Here is a 20,330-nt window from a genome sequence, read left to right as displayed (position 1 = left end):
CTGGGCTCAGCCTTTCAGCACTCCCTGAAGTGGATGAGAGATTGCTTTCTCTTCAGGAAGTTGAAATATGTCGGCGAAAAACTCCCCCTATTCCATCAGGAGCCAGAAAAGGCTTTGCTCATCTTTAAACTAAAAGAATAACCACTCAACATTATGTCAGTCACTTGGGACCGAAAGCACACCCTTTCCAAGTGTGATTTACTGAGGGAGTGTTTTGTTTAATTCTGTTTCAGATTCACTCCTCCACTTGAAACCTGAAAACGGTGGGCCACACACAGTCTGACTGGTAAGTTCTCTTTCACTTTTAAAACAAAGTGACTGTTTGACATTATTTTTGAAATGACATTCACACTTCTAAATTAGATGCATCTCTACCAGTACTATGATTAGATGTCTATTTATTCACACTGAATATGATTTAAGAAGTTTTCATGCCTTAAAAAGAAAAAAATCAGTCCATTTTTCTTTTGCTAGGATCATGGTCAGGGAACAGATCTGGAATTATATGCCAAATACTATTAAAATAAAAAGTTTTTTTTTTCTTTTGTAATGGAACTATTTCCAGGCCCCTGTTGATGGTCTGCTTGTTTCAAGCAGTATCCACAACAACAGTGTCACTTCAGCCAAGGAATGCAGACAGTCCCTTGCAGTGTGTTGTAATGAAAATTGGCTCACAGCTATAACATATTAGCTTTCTTATTGCTCTATTTTTTCTCTGATCTCTCTTTGAACCTGAATGTGATTGTTGTGAGAGAAGAGTTCTGGGGTAGAAAACTGCCTTTAGATCTAGGAAAGTAATATACTTTATAAGTGAAAAAGCTTTGGGGGCTTTCATGTGATATCACTCCCTGATATTGTGGCAATACTGTTATTTGCAGTGTGTAGCAGATAGCTTTTGCCGCATAACATACCATTCCCAAATTCACAGCCAAAAATTTGAGCTGAAATTTACTGATGCAAAATGACAATCACTTCTTCATCCCACATTTCTGCAGATTGGTGATTTGGGCTGGGCTCAGCTGTGTGATTTTTTTGGCTTCAGGTGGGACTTACTTATATGTCTGTCCATGACCAGAATTGAATCCGAGGACCCTTCAGTCCGCTAGCCGATGCTCTATCCACTAAGCCAAACCGGCTAGGGCCCAAGGAGCATTCAAAATTGGCTCAGTTCAGATTTCTTGCCTGAATCAACTTAGCCAGAAGTAGGTAGTAGACAATAAGCAATACCTGTTGGCCATGCCTTGTTCATGTGTTCATTGAGAGAAGGTGAATACCACCAGAATCACAGGGAATGGGGTCCCCTATGTAAAAAGGTGGATTTTTTTTTTTTTTACCAGAAGAAGGAAGAAAAGATAAAATTTCTAGGTACCAGAGTCTACTGATTTAGAAATTCTTAATTTGGGGTCCACTAACCTTGAAAGGTTTAAACTTAGATTCAGCATCAATTACATTGACTACCCATTGCAGATTTGGTGTCATGATCAGACTAGCCACAGCGAGCATTCGGAGAGGATGAGGATAAATGGCTCCATTGCGGGTAGATAGCTTTCGACCTGAGGACCTCAGACCCATAGGAGTGGATATTAACCTGGAGACAATGAATGGTCTTCAGTGGATCTATAATCCGTGGAAGGAATCAACAAATGGGCTTCTATTATTATTATTTACTTTTTTACTGGAGAAAAGGATCATGCTTCCATCATTTCTCATAGGATTCCATGGTCCCTTGCTGCTTAAGAGCCATGGCTTCAGACTTATTTGAATTGTTTTAGATTTGGCTGGTGTAATTTTATGCGTTCATTTCTTGTCCTGGCTCCGCTAGGGAAGTTTAGCGTCCATGATAAACATAGCTCCTTATGGAGCGGAGACAGTGATGTCAGTGGCTGAGTATGTTGCATTAAATTACATGTTGAGGTTTTTAGGCATATATATCAACTCTTCAGAGTTGTAGTTGCCATGTACCTAATGCTTACTTTGGTGGCAGGCTCGGTGCTAAGTGCTTCACATGCATTATGGAACTATATACTTAACACACATGACTGTAATTCTGCGAACCTCGGGTCTGTGTATAGTCCCACCTGCTAGAACCAACTCCTTCCAGCTGTCTCCCTGGAAACACCAGATACAGACTCTAAGTTTCTCTTTTTCTTTATGTCTGCTGTTGTGGGTCCACCTGTCTCCACCTTCCCACCTCCAGATGATAGAGTCATAGAATCTCAGAGTTGGGAGTGACCACTAAGATCACAAAATGCAGTGGTTTTTGGACTCTGCCCTTTGGTTTTCTAGCTCAAGGACACCTGAGAAAGAGGAGCAGGACCCAAGTCCCTGTCCTGCTTCGGTCACAACTACCTGCTGAAATCCACTCACCTGGGACGATAGAAGAGTTCAGGGTTAGAGGTCAGACATGAGGCTGAGTCCAGGCTACTGCTTTACTTATCTTCCTGTGTGACTCTGGGAAAACTGCCTAACCTCTCTGAAGGGGAAATTTACAAATCCCCTTCATTTGAAAAGGGGATAATAATACCAGCCTCATGGAGTTGTTAGGGGGACTGAATGATGTAAGAAGCTCTGTAAAGATCTTGACCTGTGCCTCGCACATAGTCAGTGCTTAGTGAAGGTTAGCTGTCACTAGCACATGGCACAGTGTGACTTGTGGCACATAACTAAGACGCAGCTTTATTCTTGTCTCCCACTGTTCCTCTAAAGTTTATTCAATGGGCTGTGTTTCCCCCGGATTCCTGATAAAAACTTGGTCAGGCCTATGACTTTTCTGGTTACTCTTAGGTAATGAAAAGTCCTCAGGCCACTTTAAGTGACACACACACACACACACACACTCACTCACTTTGGAACCTGGAAATGCTCACTGTACTCTAGGGACAGTCAGTATTCGTTCCAAGAGGAGACTTTCCTCCATCTTGCCAGTGAGGTCCCCCTCATCCAGCTGCCCATCTACCGCCCCAGGCCTCCCCAGGTGCTGCAGACAGGGAGAGAGAGAAAGTTCTTACCTGACTGCTCCCGTCCCGCCTTGCACTGGGTTCTCTGAGCCTGGCTAACAGGGAAGGGACTCTGCTCTCTTGGCTGCTTCTGTGGCTTTCTCAAGGTCTCCACTGGAACTTTCCGTCCGGGATCTCCCAGGACTCGGCAGTGCCTTTCCTTCTACAGCTGCTACATCTGCAAGCAGCTTCTGGCTTCCATTCAGATGCTCTCTTTGGGGGCCTCTCACCCTCAGGCTGAAGCCCTCTTGGGTAGAACCTGTTTTTAAAGTCCCCCAGGCTGGCCTTCCTGGTGCCCAGAGTTCATATTCCTTTAACTGCCCCCCGCCCCCTCATGAGGGAAGGGGACAAGCAGTCACTCTGTCCTCTCTCACCTTTGACTAGGCCACTTTGCCCCCTCCCTCCCCAACTCACACTTGGTTTCTCAGGCAGGTGTCACATACCAGTCCCCACACTCCAGGAGGCGCATACCAAGCCCTCCAGATGTTGCCTTTGAAACCCTCTGTCCAGAGCTGAAAGGCTGGCCTCCTCCACCCACCCACCTTCGGGAGGCCAGAATCTGAGCATTTCTGAGGAATCTGCCTCAAAATGCCCCATCACTTTCCACCATCCTGAGCCCGTTTATGTTCTCCTTCTGGGTCTTTCTGCCAGCGAGGCCAACTGCTTTAAGATTTACACATAATGGCCTGGCCCCTTGCTCTGGAATTTCCCATCTGTTGAATCTTGATGCCGCAGTGGAAACGTCCACTTTAGGCTCTTGTTATAGTCACTGTAATTCCCCAGTGCAAGCCACTCCTCTTCAGCCCCCGTGCAAGCTGCCCTTCATCCTGCGCTTGAAGCCTGTCCAGGCGGGGCACGCCCTCCTGAGCATCCTATTTGGATATCCGGATAACTTGGAATTGTTGGAAAGGTGTTGCTGCTGTGAAGCTAGGCCTGGCTCCCAGTAACGCCCCCATGAATGGGGCCTGAAGAAATCTGCCTGGGTGGGAGAGATTCTGAGTGGCAGCCAGGCTTTCACTGACACCCTGGTCTCCAAAACCACAGAGAGGCCTTGAGCCTCGTCTCTGGGTGGGTTTTCTCCACCGTGACACCAAAGTGCACTTGACAATAACCCCAAGAGGAAGCTGGTATTTGGAAACACTGTGCTCAGTGGCCATTTTTCATGCTCATGACATAGTGTCTCTTGATCTGAGAGCTGATTTCCTGTGCTTCATGGGGGGCATGTGAATCAGGGCTCCATCCAGAGTTTATGAACTCTGCAAAGTCAAGCCTTGTAGCATGTGCCCCTCTGACCTCCAAAGATACCCTGGCTGGCTCGGTCGGTTGGAGCGTCATCCCATACACCAAAAAGATTGTGGGTTTGATTCCTGGTCAGGGCACATACCTAGGTTGCAGGTTCGATCCCTGGTCAGGGTGCTTATGGGAGGCAACTGATCGATGTTTCTCTCTCACATTGATGTTTCTCTCTCTCTCTCTCTCAAATCAATAAACATATCCTCAGGTGAGGATTTAAAAATATATATGTGTTATTATTATTTTTTTTTTAAAAAAAGGGGAAGCAGTGCAGCCACTCCCATCGGTTGGTCAGCAAGTATTTATTGAGCATCTGCTATGTGCTTGGGGCAGGGTGAGAGGGAGCAGAACCGAAAGGAGACTCCGGGCCACCGACCACCTGCATGGCTCCCCAGCTCCTCAGCTGAGCCTCAGGCCCTCACGCTGGCATTGTGTGAACAAGGGAAACCTCTCACCAACACGCTCCTCCACCCGCAGGGCCAGCGGCAGAGCAGTGCCAGCATGGAGCTTAGGCTTCAGGGCCTTGCGGTGCCAAGGACCCCTCCGGAGCCCTATAGCTAATGTGATAGTCCTAACGTTTGCACTCGTTTTCTAAAGCATTACATAAGGCTCAGGACCCACAAACACTGCATCTGTCCCTGGGCCAGGGAGAACTGTCACCCTCTTTGGGTCTTCCCCTCAGCTCTGTTTCACCATCACCAAGACACTAAATCTCCAGTTGCCTTCTCCCTCGGGAACAGGCTTTGCCCCGTGTGTGTCCTCTTCTGCACCTGACCCTGAGTTCCCCTGGGAGCTCCTAACCCTTTACGTAAGTGAGGGGGAAGGGGGCGCATTGAGGAATTGCTGTCTGGGGTCCTTCCTGGCCACCAGACACCCTCCATGGAGTGGAAAGGTCCCACCATCCCTGCAGGAAGGCAGGGGAGGTGTTCTCAGACCTCCAGACTTTGTGGTTGATCCGAGGGAGCCCCTGCAGAGGAGCGGGTAGGAGGGAGCCAGGCCTGCCTGCATGAGGGCGGTATCAGCTGTCCAATAGAGGCCCAGCGAAAACTTCTCCAAAGAAAGAAAAAAGAAGAGGCGTATCCTTGAAGCGATGTCAGTTTTGGCAAAACCATAATCCTGATCTCAAGCTGTAGGAGAATGGGCCAGCCAGTCTAGAACTGTGCTGATGAAGTGTTCTGCTCACTCTTGGTCCTTAATCATGGCCCTTCCCTCTCATTCCACAAAAGGCCTGGAGTGCTTTTCTAGTCAGCCAGGATTCAGTGTATTGAGAAGGAGTGGGAGGAGGGAAAGGCCTTTTTATATGCGAGCATCTTTCTAACACTACGTGAAAATCCAAGTTTGAAAGTAAGTTCCCTTTTCATCGAAATGCTGGCCAACTTCGCCCCCTGGAGGAGAAATGGAGAATTGCTTAAAATGAGCCCCATAGGGCAAGCATTGCAAACTCAAAGGCTAACACCGGCCAAATAAACAAGGTTTAAGTTTAAGTGGGCCACAAAAAACAAACGCTTCAACTTTCATAGAAACGTAGGTTTATTTCAATAGAGACATGACCCGAATATGTAGCTTGTATTGTGTTTTCTATAATAAGTGCTTTCATATTGAAAATCTGGCTTTTGTTCACCAAGTGGTCGTTCATTTGTGTCCCTGGATGAATGTTTGTCACCCTCATTGTTTCCGATCTCCCAAGTGGAGGGACAATCCTGGCATTTATATCAGTGATGCTCATAATAGTGTTTTGTTATCGTTTTTTTTTACCTTTCTCTGCTTGGCAACCCTGAGCTGGACTACAGGAAATAGCATGTTAAGAGGGTGTTACATCAGATTAATTGCCTATTTGGGGCTATTTTTCCTCAAAAGAAGGATGTGAAAAGAAAAGAGTGTACAAACACCTTCTGAGTTATTGTAATTTCTTTTACAATATTTGGCAGAGGTGTCTAATGCTTATTGGTCATATTTTTATATATTTGTGTCTAATTTGTCATTTCATGTAATTTTTATGTAAGAAAAAACTTTTGACAGTTCTGTTTGCTTTTTCCCCTGGTGCGTAGAAATAAACTGTCCTAAGCACTAAACAGGCATTATTAAGGGGGAGGGGTGCATATATTTCCCGCAGGATTCCTTCCTGGGAGAGTTCTCTGGTATCTGGCAGCCTGACTCACTCTGACAAAGCCCAGAATGGGCCGGGGGACCTGGCATTCCTGCTGATCCGGTCTCAGTCCACGGCACAGGCTGGTTCCTCTTCTTTCCGAACATCCACCCTCCTTGCCCGTGGCTGCAGCCACCACCCCTGTTATTTGGAGGACAAAACACACATGGACCTCCCTCTCTTCTGGGGCATCTGTCCCCTTTCCTGTTGAAAGAGGCCGTGAATCTAATGGGAGACGGGCTGGTTCATTAATGATTCCTTGATGTTCAGGTAATTGCAAGGCTGAGCAACACAGGATGGTTTGTGAGTTCCCTCTAATTTCAGAGCATTTGCAAGCTTTGGTTACTATTCACAAATTGCAACACGCTGGAGTTCAGACTGCTGACTGGACAGACAGACAGGGAGGAGAAGGGCGGGCTTTAGAAATGGTTGTGGAGATAGGGCAGGATAGGGGTTTATATTTTTAGCAAAGGGCGATGTGCTGTAGACATTTTGATGGAATTTCGTGGTCAACACTGTGAGATGGAACTGGAGATGCTCCGTGATTTCTCCCCTGCCCCCCAGCTGCAGCCACCTCTGTCCTGTTTCGCAAAGTACCAGGCTCTCGTCTGTCTCCACCTGGAGCGCTCCCTCCAGTGACTTGTCACCGGAATATTTCATAGCCATTAGCACCAACTGCATTGTATTGTTTATTTCTTTACATGAGAGCTTGATGTCAGCATCCAGAAAAATACTGGTGCAAAGCAAATTCTCAGTGGGTATTTGCTGAATGAATGAAAGTCCAAACACAGGAACGAATATATGCGGTGTGGTGGGAGGGACAGTGACCTTCATAACCAGACTTTAAACAGGGGTGGGGAACCTTTTTTCTTCCAAGGGCCACTTGGATATTTACAACATCATTCGGGGGCCATACAAAATTATAAACTTAAAAATTAGCCTTCTATATTTGGTCAAACTTAAAAAAAATTTAATATATATTTTTTTACTTCAGAAAGGAAGGGAGAAGGAGAGAGAGATAGAAACATCAATGATGAGAGAATCATTGATCAGCTACCTCCTGCATGCCCCCTACTGGGGATTGAGCATGTGCCCTGACCGGGAACTGAACTGTGACCTCCTGGTTTATAAGGCGATGCTCAACCACTGAGCCACGCCAGCTGGGCTTTGGTCAAACATTTAATTAACTCACCCTAATGCCTTGGCAGGGCCAGTCCAAAGGATTGCATGGGCCTTATACAGCTCTTGGGCTGGACATTCCTACCTCTGCTTTAAGATGAAGTTGACTAATACAGCAATGCATTATTATTTTTTGTCTTTCTGAGTCAAAATATATCTTACAACATGCCAGTATGCAAGGCCAGTTAGCCTGAGGTGGAGTAGACACATCAGTGTGGGAGCACAAATGGACAGGAGCGTTTTTGTTTTTGTTTTTTTGGTAATCTTCATGGAGAACATTTTTCCATTGATTTTTAGAGATAGTAGAAGGAAGGGGGAGAGACAAAGAGAGAGAAACATCGATGTGAGAGAGACACATGCATATCAGTTGGTTGTCTCCCACAAGTACCTGGACCAGGGCCAGGGATGGAGCCTGCAACCAAGGTACATGCCCTTGGCCGGAATCGAACTTGCAACCCCTCAATCCAAGGGCCGCTGCTCTGTCCACTGAGCCAAACTGGCTAGGGCTGAACAGGAGCTTTTTTGAAAAAAAGTTATTTAGCCCTAGTCCGTTTGGCTCAGTGGATACATCATCGGCCTGCAGATCAAAGGGTCCCAGGTTCAATTCCAGTCAAGGGCACGTACCTTGGTTGCAGGCTCCTCCCCGGCTCGGGCCCTGGTCAGGGCTCATGCAGGAGCCAACCAATCGGTGTGTTTCTCTCACATTGAAGTTTCCCTCTGACTTTCCCTCTCTCTTCCATTCTCGCCAAAAATCAATGGAAAAATATCCTCGGATGAGTATTAACAATAACAAAAAAAGTTATTTATCTATCAACAGCCTTAAAATATTAATTTCTAATGCCACAAATAAATCATTAATGTAGAAATTAATAAAAGCCAATAGATAATTGGTAGGAAGAGAGAGAAAGCTTCATTTTGGAATTATAGCAAAATGATAAAACAGCTCAAGATTTTACATTAAGGGAATGTTCATGTAAAATAATCTTACAACAATTGTTAAAAACCATGCAAATTCACTTTTGTGGATCCAAAGTGAATAACCTGAACCTGATCAGGAAAAAACAGCTGACAAACTAAAATTAAGGGGCAGGCCACAAAATAATTGATCTTTACTCTTTAAAAAATCGATGTCATGAAACTAAGAAAGACTCAAGAACCGTCCCCGATGAAAGGAAACTAAAGAGATGATAGGACAATGAAATGCAGTGTAGAACTTTGGATTTTCTTTTGCTGTAAGGGAAGTTCTGCAAGCAGTAGGAGGTGCTTCCTGTGGCTCTGGAGCTGAAATTCCTTGCTTTACTTGCCAGTTCTTTGGATAGTTGCTGAAATTTGAATAAGGTTGTAGATTAGATAATAGTAGTGTGTTGATTGTAGTGTGGTTGTGTAAGGAACTCCTTATTTATAGAAAATACATTGAAGTATTTAGGGATAAAGCAACATTCTCTCTCTCTCTCTCTCTCTTTCTCTCTCTCTCTCCCTCCTGCAGGGAGCATACAGGATATAAAATGTTGGCATTTCAGGAATCCAAATCTGGGTGAAGGGTATCAGAGAATTCTTTGTATTATTCCTGTAACTTCTCTCAAAAGTCTGAGATTATGTAAAACATGGTGCTTATGAAGAGTGTGTAATCACATAGAGGAGAAGAATATAAAATGGTATAATAGTGTGTGATTTCAGTGACTTTAAAAAAATTCATGGACAAAAAGAGTAGGTACAATATGATGCTTTTAAATTGATATTCATGTTTTTTTTTATAGATATAAGTGTGTGTGTAAATACTTAGTATGTTCTATAAAAAGATGGACCTTTTTAGGGCAAGATCAAACAGGACTTTAGTTTCACTTCTAATGTTTCACTATTCACAAAGAGCAGGTATTTATATTATTAGTCTAATGTTCTAATTAAAAATTATTAAATATTAAACAAAAATAAAAAGAACAAAAACTCATGGACAAAAGATTTGAAGGAAATATAGCAACATGTTAACTTTTATCTCTTATCTGAGTTAATATATTTTACGCATTTTCTCTAAGTAACATATTTCTTGAAAAATTAGGAGGAAAAAATCTAAATGAAGATGCAGCTTTCTCTCCAAGAAGATCTGAGTGAAATTGCTCTTTGTGTCTTTACATTCATGCACCTCATTCTGTTAAAAGGATATGAGCATACACACATACACATACACTGCACACATGCACATGCATACACACATACTAGATATACATATACACACATGCACATATACACACAAAAAAAACTTTTTTAAACATTTGCTTTCTTTAATGGTATTTTGAGGGAAATCCTATATTGGGCAGGAGTTTAAACCAGGTGACCTCGTAAGCTGAAATTCCTTGCTTTACTTGCCAGTTCTTTGGAAGTCAGCACCTTGCAGTCTGTACACGGTGCTGGGTACTGAATACATAAGGATGGAGGAGCCACCCGCTCCATTTCCTAAAGACGTTCCCTGTGCACAGATAAATGTATGATGACCATCCTGTGCTAGGTACTAGGAAAGTGTAGATGTTCCTATGAAGACTAGCTCGACTGGGTGGCCAGGGTGACAGTCAGGCAAGGCGAGCATTGATCTCTAGACCTAGAAAGCCAAGTGAAATCTGGCCAGTCAGAGAAGGGTAGCAGAGCATGCTGGGCTGAGTGTTCCAATGTATCTGGCAGATGTTCTCACTGTGGCCCATGCAGTATCATCCTGGAGACCTGTCTTGGAGGCCAGTCTGCACAAGACGTGGGGGGCTTCAGGCCCTGCTTTCCCAGGTGGAGAGGGCGTTGGGTACGTGTTCTTGCCGCGAGCAGTAGGAGGAGCTTCTGTGGCTCTGGAGCAAGGCCTCCAGCCCTGAGCTCAATCCTCCTTTTGCAGAATCACTTGGGGAGTTTGCCTGAAGGCCCACACCATGGAAAGGGACGTTGCCTGGGTATCCCCAGGGAGGACAGAATGAAGAGTGATGTCCTCAGTGGAACTGCTGGAACGTGCTTTATTCATTTGGAATAAAAAATAAAACCAAAGCGTTGGGTTTGGCACTGGGCCTTGCAGGCTCTGTCGCTGTGTCTGGAGTCCCAACATTACCCCAAAGCCGTGTTGCTGTTAAGAAATGTGCTCCCTCTTTTCCTGGACAGTAACTCATCTTTTTCCATCGTTTGCCCGGGCCCATCCTCCATTCAGGTCAGGAGAGCCCCAGGACACCAATGTATAAGTATGTGTGACCCACCACATAGCTAAGTAAGCAGACGTAAAACGGTGGTTAGGAATCCGACAGCTGGGTTCCAGTTGAAAGCGTCTCCATTTACCTTGGGACCTTTTCTTTTTTTGTTTTAACCATTTTAGAGCTTGATATTTTACTCAGGTATTATTTCTATTTTGAAGATACCGCATAGGTTGTTAGGAGGATTGCAGGAGCTGATATAAATTCAGGGCATGGCGCCTAGTGAGCGTTCGCTAACTCCCAGTTAATAATTACCGAAGACCAGCACAGTGTATGAGGGAAGAGCACTGGGCTCTTGTTCAGGAGACCTGGCTTCTAGTTCCAGCTCTACCTCCAAATCCTTGAAGTAAAGAGAAGCTGAGCTGGGAAGAGGCCTGAGAAATCTCTCAGCATCTAATCCAACCACCTCCTTCTCAGAAACTCAGAAAAGTATGAATTTATTACTTACAGCTTAAATGTTTTCCAACTCATTTCTCGGGCTGGAGTAATAACCACATCCCCATCCTGTGATTGTTGCAAGGATGACAAGCCAGTGTCCCTCACACTCTTGGCACAGTAAGTATCTGGCAGCAGAGTGCGTCCTTAATTCGTATTAAGTAGTGTTGTTATTGTGGACTCCCTGTAATTATCTCCATCACCCATTTGACTGTGAAGAGAGAGACCTGCTCTCCTTGCTTATCATTATGTCCCCGCCACCCGGCACAGTGACTGGATCGCAGGAGGTGCGCAGTCAGTGTTTTTTGAATGGCTGGAAGTGTCTTGCTGAGGGTGGTATTTACTTCAAGTCCTAACCCAAGTCCTAACTCTGAGGCCCAGGTTTTCCACGCTGTTGCACGTCAGCTTCCTTCTCTCTCTGACTTTAGGGAACTTGCTTCGTTTCCCTGGGCTTCAATTTCTTTACTTTGAACGTGATCCATCAGGTGCCTTCCTGTTCCGAGCACTGTGTGCTTTGGCCCACCAGCTTTTTGAGAAGACACATGTGTGTGCTCTGCTGGCCACTAGGTGGCAGAATTGGCCAAATATCAGAGAAAGCAAAATAAAAAATAAAAACGGGGGGGGGGGGGGGAGGGGTGCATAGCATCGAACTAACAGCCCCACAGAGAGTATAGTGGGAGTGGCCTTATCCTTGGAAACTCGTTGCACTTGGAGTTCACCGTGGGGAGGCAGTACTCCCAGGATTTGTGTGCATGTTCTTTGGAGCCAAGTGTGGGGTTAGATCCCATAGCTCTAGGACCTTGAACACCTTGGAACTTCCCAGGGGCCTTGTTACAGTGATGTCAGGCATTAGTATTGCCGAAGTGAGCACGACGTAAAGCTAGAATTTTAAATAGCCCCTTAAATGACAGGATGGATGACATTTCAGTAGCAGGTTGGAGGGAAGCCTGGACTACTTGGAGGGACAGCAGAACTCTTGGGAGAGTCACTGTGGAGTTTTATGAGCCCAAAGCAGGGTGTTTTGTGCATAACTGGGTGGCAGGGGGTGATGAGGGCATAGTCACAAAATGGCCTTTGTTGAAATTGTTTAAAGAAAGAATTTCTCTGTTGCACGAACCATCATTCAGATCAGAGTGTCTTATTTTAAAGTAATTTGTGGAGAATCTAGGAATAACAATAATTAGCATTTATTGCATATTTACTATGTGTAACTTATGCTAAACATACACATGCATTATTCTATGTAATCCTCACGACAACCCTATGAGGTAGGTTTGATTGTTATGCCCATTTTATAGATGAGGAAATTGAGGTACGGAAAGATTACTAGTATAATAACAGCCAACAAATGCTGCCTGCTTACTAAAAGTCAGGCATCATTTATTCTAAGATGTTTAAGTATCATTCTCACAATCACCCTATAAGGTAGATACTATTATTACTTTCATTTTACAGATGAGGAAACTGAGCCACAGAGAGGTTGTGTAGCTTTGTTAAGGTCACACGGGGACTCATGAGAATAGTCGGAACACTCACTCTGGCCCACTTGATTTCAAAGTTCCTTTTTTTTTTCACCGCTGTACTATGCTGCCTCCCACAATACTCTGTACATATACACTAGGTAAATGTAAGAGTTTATTGAATTGAGTAGTTCTCACACTATAAGCAACATGGAGAAGAATCTGTAAGGAAGAACAATACAGGTCTTCATAGTCCTGCACTGGCCTGGCCTTCGTTAATGTTACGGGATACATATGCTGCTCCCCATGCTAACGTTTTGTTGCAATAAGATATTCTTCCATTGGAACAGTCAGAAAAAGGCTGTCGCCGTGGCAGATATTTTGAAGAAACACTTCCACGGGGAGGAGCCAGCTAATTTTATTGGTTTTTTCTGGCAGACATGTCTTGGGTTTGTTTGTTCTGGGATAGTGGTGTCCGGCCCCGTCTCTTATCCTCTAAAAGCCAGGCCCGGAGGGTTGCCAGGGTGTCTGTCCAGCCAGCCCTCAGTGTTGCGCCATCAGTGTGTGCTCTGACACGCACAGGGCACACCCCAAGCCTCAGGTGAGCACGCTCCCCAGCCCTAGGCCAGGCCGATGCCAGGGGACGTGTAGAGCTGAGGGCACCTGCTACCCCGTAAGCGAGCTGGCCGTCGCTACCAAACAATCATTTTTAGTCGTCATGGTGCCGATGGGGTGTGAGGAAGGAAGGAAGGGCCTGGGCCACATTAATCATTCTGCAGGTGTAATAATTCAGCCCCAGGGGTTGGTTCCTTGTGTTTTCACGTGTCACTGCATTAGGAGACCCAAATGAAGTTAGACACAGACTTATTCCTCAGACCTGTGTCTGGGACTTGCTTTCGTGACCATCTGTCCCTTGCTGCTCTTTCTCTCGCCTTGATCTTCCTCAAGTAGGAAAGGCTCCTACTTGTCATTCCATCTTTAGTCCCACTGCCTGTCACCTTCTGGCCTGCCGGTCCTGTGCTCACTTCCCAGGACGCAGCGGGAGGTGGGTTAGTGTTTGCTCTGTCATTGAGAGAGCTAGTGGGCACCTGAGAGACATAGGAAGAGATGTACATGATAGGCCAGAGGAGATTCTGGCCCGTGGGTTTTTCTCTCTCCCACCTAGAACAGGGCTTCCTACCTGTTTGCTCATAAGAGCACACGTAGAGCCTTGGAACGCTCAGACCTCAGTGCGGGGGGCCAGTGCCTGGGGCCTGAGGCTTCAGACAGCCAGTTCCTGCCTGGCCACCTGGGGCTGAGGCACACCTCCACCTCAGCCAGGGGAACTGGTTGAGAAGCTCTGAACCTCAAAGAATCACGAACCTCAAATTGGAGATTCCCCCTGCAGTCGGTTATCCGGCACCCTTTTCACCAAACCCTTCTGTTGCCCAAAGTTGGAACTTCCGAGTAGGTGTTGATTTTAGAGATTTTAAGATTCAGATTGTTTGTGGGACTTGTGGGGAAAACTGAGGGTTGAGCAGGGTCACAAGGGAAGCAGTGGCAGTGTTGGGACCAAAACTGTCCTTGTGCTCACATAACTGTGGGAAAGGAGTGGATAAGGAAGCAGGACTTCATATCACACACACTCTGGGTTCAACAGACCCATTCTGCTTCCCTTAAAGTATCGGATTTTCATATTTCATTCTAACAACCAAATAGAATTTTTAAAGCACCGCACTGGACCTTGTGGCCTCCCCACTCCCCATCCCGAACCCAGAAGGTGGGAGGCTGATGTCCAGAGCGGCCGTCCTTTGAGCTACAGCCGCAGCACCATGAGCTCTTGGGGACCAACGCTCGACCTGTTCTGTCCCGAGAAGCCTCTGGTTCTCCGCAGCGAATGATTGCAGTAGCCTCCCGGCCGGTGCTCCTGGCTCCACACTGGTCGCTACCACCCCAGAATGCAGCCTGAGTGGGCTTGTTACAAACAAGCCTGATCGCGCTACAGCTTTTCTGCTTTCTTTTTTAAAATATGTTTTTTGTTGATTTCAGAGATGAAGGGAGAGTGAGAAAGAGAAACATCAATGACGAGAGAGAATCATTGATTGGCTGCCTCCTGCACGCCCCCTCCTGGGGATCAAGCTCACAACCTGGGCATGTGCCCTGACCAGGAATTGAACTGTGACCTCCTGGTATATGAGTCAATGCTCAACTAACTGAGCCACACTAGCCGGGCATCCTTTTTCGTCTTTCTTTGTTCCCTTCACCCCGGATTAATTAACTTCGCCTCTGCATTCAGATACAGCATAGATGTTCCTCTGGGAGGTCTTCCCAACTCACCGACGGCAGCATGGGCCTCCTATTGCTCCCTCCACTTAGTTCTTATAACACCGCACTGTTTTGAAATTGTCTGTTTTTCTCCTCCCCTTCCCCCACGCCTAGCCTCCCCAGATGCTAAGCCCCTTGAGGACAGTGGGCCTGTCTTATCTGGTTGTAGCCCCAGGGCCTGGCGCAAGCAGGATGGACGCTCATTGCACACTCACCAGGCACCTGTGCTGCTCGGACTTCAGATTTGGCCTCTTTCTGCAATGTCTTGCTCTGCTTGTTGTTCTGTTGCAAAGCCTTCACATCGTGTCCGTATCAAGGCTCTCGTATAAACAAACAAAACTTAACCACTAGTGATGTCCCAAGACCAAGATATATTTAGCACAATTTGCTGATAATTACTGTTCATCATCATGACCCAAGGACACTATAAAAGTCTTAAGTGCCTTTGACTCATCAGAGGCTAAATTATTCATTTAGCAAACACATTGAGTATCACTCTGTGCAAAGCATGTGGTCGGTACTATAAGGAGCAGAGAGGAAGGGGGAGGGGGCTACTAAGAGGTAGGCTAGAGCACCTGCCACTGAGGGAAACATTAAAAAAAACCTTACATTGCTCAGAGGAGAGCAACCCTCTCGGAGTTTGCTTGTAATGGAGAAGGCCCACAGCACAGTCATTGTTCTAATGGAAGAAATACAGGTGCTATGGGAGCACAGCAGGAAGGCTTCTTGGAGGAAGTGACGTAAATTGTGGAAGAAGTCAGGTGTTGTTTTTATCAGAAAGTCACTCTGGCTGCGAATGAGGGACTGGCAGGGATTCTGACAGAAGGTAGACCAGCTAGGAAGCTGTTGCAATGTTGCAGTAGTAAGTGGGGAGCTGCTTATAGTCCCAAGTAGGGTGGTGGCAAGCACTGCAGGTGGTGGCAAGTCTGTGGGTAAAAATATAGACTCATTTGAGAAATATTGCGGAGGTAGAGGGAACAGGACTAGGAGGCAAAAAAGGAGGTGCAGTGGGAGAGAGGGGAGGCCAGGGTGACTCCAGAGTGTCTGGCTTGGGCAGCTGCCCAGGCAGGGATGCCACTCCCTGAGCTGGAGACCACAGCAGTAGGCGGAGGCTTGTGGTGGGGACGGGAATGGTGAGTTCAGGTATGGCTGGCGCTCAGCGTGTGGGAGGCGGGTGGGGTCAGAAACGAGCTGGAGAGAGAATCGGGAGCCAGAACACGCAGGGCCTCTGGGCCATGCTGGCGGGTTGGTTACACTTGATCCTCCTAAGAATTTGTGCAGACAATGGTGACGAGAACTGGAGGCCAGAATATGCCCTGAGCTACATTAGAAAGGTCACAACTCTGCAGGCCTGGGCACGGGCTGGGGACTGCAGGGTCCTCGTGTGTGGGCGTAAAGCCAGCTGCACCAAGTGGGCCAGAAGGAAGTGTGAGGTGGCCACAGAGGGACGGGGATTCGCTAGAGTGACCGCTGCCCCTTCACACGGCAGCATCACGACAAGGAGAGGTGATAGCCTGCTTTTAACTTGGCAGAGCCCTCGATACAGTCACACGCAGGGCGCACCGCCTGTGCTGCTGGGCAGGGCTTCTCCCGTCAGCAGGCACAGAGCGAAACCACCCGAGGGACAGGGCTGTTCTGGATGCAGGTTCCTGCTCTCCCTACCCGGGCCGGTGCTCCTTTTACTACCGATCCCATCCAAGAATCTTTATTCACCGCTTTACTGAGAGCTAGGATTATGGTGCTGAGGGCAGTATGGGGAGCAGGGAAAGGCAAAAGAAGAGGAAGAAAGAAAATAGCAGTGAAGCGTGAGGGCAGCACCGGAGCATGAGTGATCATGGTGCTTTCGGTGCACAGGGGGGTGGGGGGGAGGGCGGTGGTGGTGAGGGTTAGGGTTAGATGCCTGCCTGCCTCAGCTCCAGTTTATCTGAGCCAGCACCTTGCTTGATGAGGTAAACATCCTCCTGCAATTGCAATTGTTTTGGATCATGTGTTCATTGTAGAGCGTGAGTTGAAGCCCTGAGAGTATTTTTTTAAAAAGGAGGTTGTGTGTGTGTGTGTGTGTGTGTGTGTGTGTGTGTGTGTGTTAGGCATTCGATTTATTTACTGAACACCCACTGTGTACTCAGTCGGGTCCCAGGTGCTGGGCGTTTAGAGGTGAGTGAGACATGGGTCTTGCTTTAATGCAGTTAGTAGGGAGGACAGTTGCATGGACTGGCCATTGTAGGACAGTGAGGTCAGCGCACACAGTGAGGACAGTGGTGGCACTGTAGGAGGCCACCAATCCAGCCTGGGAGTCGCCAGGAAGAGAGTGGAAGCTGTGGTTTAATCAGATTTGGGATTTTTGTAGAGACACGGGGACATAAATCAGCGTTTCATGTCTAACAGTGTCTGGCACGTAGCAAACATGGGATGGGTGGCAGCTCACGTTATTTGTAGCTCAGACTAGTGAGGGATTAGCTGAGAATAGAGAGGATGTTTCTGAAATAAAGTAATGATACCTTAGCCAGCTGTCAGTTGCATCGAGGAAGGAATTGACAGTGTACAAAATCAACTAGAACAGGAATAGCTCATTGTCTTCAACATGGGTGCCACCTACAGTGGATTGGAGCCAGGTGTTGAAACGAAGTGGTCGTTAACTCGTGTCTGGGTCCAACAAGAAAGAGCACTGATCCATTAGTGATGTCTGCTGTGGGTGCAGGAGGGGGAAGGGACAGTGTACATCTGCCATCCTAAAATTAGAATCATTCAAATAACTGGGATCTGACCACATGAAACCTGTGATCCCCACCCCTGCACACTTGGCATTTTTCAGACAAACAGCAGTGCCTGTTGGTGTGTGAAATGTTTTAAAGTAAGCAGTCATCCTTTCAAAGGGTCTGTTGAATCCAGGTACATTCAGACCAGTCTCCCATACCGGCTACTGCCAGGCAGCTGCCCTCTTGTCGCTGCTCAGAGCTGGAAGCAGGAATTCTGTTTCTCCCAATGGTAATGGAGAAAAGGAATATATGTTAGGTTTTCTCTACGAGCTGGTGTAAGGAAAGGGCAGGCAATGAAAATATCCAGTGATTCAGGGCTTCCCATGAGAGGGTCCACCGCATCCTTCAAGGTGGAGGGGAGACGGCAGTTCTTGTGTCTGGGTAGTAATTCTTGCTGAAAGACACTTGTGACACCAGTGCACCGGTACTTGTCACGCTTCACGGTCATTAACCTGACATCTCTGTTGTGCTGCGTTACATGTTGATTTGGGCTAGAAAAGCAGCCGTGAGCTCCAAAAGGTGGGGATAGGCACGTTTGGTACCCGGGTTCAGCATGCTAGGTTTGGGAGAGCTTCCTGTCTGCTTGTTATTTTGGTTTGGCTCTTCTAGAATATCCACAGGATAATCCTTTCTGCCAGTCTTAGAAATACACGAGACATCATGCTTTTCATACTGGAAAATTATATGGATGCATCTTTTCAAGATGCTATTGCACGGGAACAAGAGCTAAGGGATGGCCTTTTAGGTTCCTACGTGTCCAGGGAGCTATTACAAGGAGAAGTACAAAGACAGGCACCTGGGTGCATGTATTTTGTACTAATGGTCCCAAACACGGTAACCCTGACCTTCTGGAAGGCCCCGCCCTGGACAGTGGACAGTGTTCTCACAGAGCTGCCACTCTGCGGGCTCTGACGGAGCCTGGGCCCTGGAGCCCCAGGCTGTCCTCACCACACACGGCCTGGCTGGTAGTGTTTGTCCTCCCCGAGCCACGGAAAGCTGTTCTCCACATATGCGGAGTCACTCCCAGAGGCAGACCATTAAATGGTCTCTCTGTGCCCCAGCAAGCAAATGTCTTACCGACTCCGCCTTATTTTTGAACTATAGCTTTTACTTTTAAAGCAAAAGTCATTCATTTATTTAGTGGCTAAAAAAATATTTTAATGGCCCAAAATAAATATATATGCAATATATGTGCACAAAAATACAAATGGCCAGTCCTGGACATTGTGACTTTTTTTTTCCTACATATCTTTTTTTGGAAACAGGTAGAATATAAATGGATATATAGGAGTGTGTAACAAAAGCAGATGCATCTTTTTCAACGATGAGCAAAAAGAATTTCTTAATTTTATTTTGGAAGTATCAAATCATTACCTACATAAAGTATCATAAAATATGAAAATACATCCAAGAAGAGGGTGGGAAATCTGTGCAAGTCACTGATGTAACTAAACGAAATCATGACATTGAAAGAACATACTCCACACACGCACAGCCAGTCTGATTGTGAATCTGAGAAAATGAAAATGGCTCCATTAGGAGGGTATATACATATGAATAGGATATTCTGAGAAATGAACAGGCTTGGAAACCTAACCCCCAGTTATAACGCTGTTTCTATGGGAAAATATGCTTTATAAGTACCTTCTTTGAAGCCAACTTTTGAAACCCTGCCGGTTTATAAGTTGGGGGTTCATGGTATAAAGCAATCACCTACTGCTCTGTAAAATTCCCAGCACTAGTCCATCATCAAGCATTTATTAACTGCCGGGTGGATTACGCAGTGATAAGCATCGCAGGGCGAGACCAAAGAAATAAAGGAGCGTTTCTGCCCTCAAGAAGCTTGTACCTAGCTGGAGAGAGAAGGCGTGCGTGCAAAGCCACCGGAGAGTTTTCACAGTGCTGGGCCTGCAAAGCAATAGTCCTGCAGGCAGCGGTGCAGGAGGCCGTGAGGCCAGTGTGGTTAATCAGGAAAATGTGGGGCTCCACCGGCAAAGCATGTTCCCCATTCATTTGTAATCCCCGCAGGCACACCAAAGGCTCTCTCTCATTCTTCCTGCAGAGCCTGGCACAAGCGTGAAGGGATGGAGGCTGTGAATGTCACGTGATCCTTCAGTGCTGAGCAATTCAAAACCACAAATGGCATGTGGCATTACCTTATTAGGAAAGGTTCGCCTTTTTTCTTCCTTTCTTTCCTCTCTTCTCTTCTCTTCTCTTCTCTTCTCTTCTCTTCTCTTCTCTTCTCTTTTTTTTTTTTTTTGAGTGTGTGTGTTAAAGGAGGATTGGCTTTTGGCAGGCTGGTAGTGGTGTACCTCCCATCCCCAAAGTTCCAGCCCTGGTGAATCAGAGCTGTCTGAGATTTGGAGCCTGCCTTCTTGAGTTTTGTGTCATGGTCTGGGAAAATCTACAAATGGAACAGGCCTTAGCCAGTGACTCGGTTACCAGCAGGCAGGGTCCTTGCTATATTTGTGAGGAGGAGCTGTTGTTTTTCATTCCACACTCGAAGCCTTGAGGTCACCAAAAGGGAGAGACATGAAGGGTGGATG

The 20,330-nt window shown here is 46.5% G+C and overlaps 1 protein-coding gene across 6 annotated transcripts in view; it reads left to right on the top strand.

Annotated features, from left to right (window-relative positions):
• The window catches only part of GNG12 (G protein subunit gamma 12), a 117,237-nt gene that overhangs the window by 53,872 nt on the left and 43,035 nt on the right, over positions 1–20,330 (top strand). For 4 of the 6 annotated variants that reach the window (XM_006089821.3, XM_023754692.1, XM_023754694.1 and 1 more), the window contains one exon: positions 234–286. The exons of 1 other annotated variant lie outside the window; for it this stretch is intronic. The gene's annotated coding sequence lies outside the window, so the exon portion shown is untranslated. Of the gene's footprint in view, positions 1–233; positions 287–19,932; positions 19,954–20,330 lie in introns of those variants that run through there. One more of the 6 variants, XM_023754695.1, reaches the window with a different exon arrangement.

This window comes from Myotis lucifugus, unplaced genomic scaffold (assembly GCF_000147115.1).
Source record: "Myotis lucifugus unplaced genomic scaffold, Myoluc2.0 scaffold_63, whole genome shotgun sequence".
In the NCBI taxonomy this organism is placed as follows: Eukaryota; Metazoa; Chordata; class Mammalia; order Chiroptera; family Vespertilionidae; genus Myotis; species Myotis lucifugus.
The sequence above is the reverse complement of the archived record's forward strand: the minus strand, read 5'-3'. Positions and strand labels throughout refer to the sequence as shown.